At 41.6% G+C, this 524-nt stretch overlaps 1 non-coding gene across 1 annotated transcript; it reads right to left on the bottom strand.

Annotated features, from left to right (window-relative positions):
• Positions 1 to 214: 214 nt before the first annotated feature.
• On the bottom strand, positions 215 to 322 carry LOC112786954 (small nucleolar RNA R71). Its single transcript, XR_003194395.1, has one exon. It is a non-coding gene; the product is annotated as a small nucleolar RNA R71 (small nucleolar RNA).
• Positions 323 to 524: the final 202 nt, after the last annotated feature.

The raw sequence follows: 524 nt of genomic DNA, 5'->3' as shown, positions 1-524 counted from the left end.
CCTTTTCAGTTCTTAACTGAATTCTTGTAGATATGTGATACTGTTAAGACTAATGGAGTAGATCCTGAAGTCTACAGGCTCATGCTTTTCCCTTTTTGCTGTGAGAGACAGAGCTAGAATATGGTTGGACTCTCAACCTAAGGATAGCCTGAACTCTTGGGATAAGCTGGTCAAGGCTTTCTTAGCCAAGTTCTTTCATCCTCAAAAGCTGAGTAAGCTTAGAGTGAATGTTCAGACCTTCAGACAGAAAGAAGGTGAATCCCTCTATGAAGCTTGGGAGAGATACAAAGAACTGACCAAAAAGTGTCCTTCTGACATGCTTTCAGAATGGACCATCCTGGACATATTCTATGATGGTCTGTCTGAATTAGCCAAAATGTCATTGGATACCTCTGCAGGTGGATCCATTCACTTAAAGAAAACACCTGCAGAAGCTCAAGAACTCATTGACATGGTTGCTAATAACCAGTTCATGTACACTTCTGAGAGGAATCCTGTGAATAATGGGACGCCTATGAAGAAGG

This window comes from Arachis hypogaea, chromosome 20, assembly GCF_003086295.3.
Source record: "Arachis hypogaea cultivar Tifrunner chromosome 20, arahy.Tifrunner.gnm2.J5K5, whole genome shotgun sequence".
NCBI lineage: Eukaryota > Viridiplantae > Streptophyta > Magnoliopsida > Fabales > Fabaceae > Arachis > Arachis hypogaea.
Note: the sequence above shows the minus strand (reverse complement) of the source record. Positions and strands in the feature narration are given on the sequence as shown.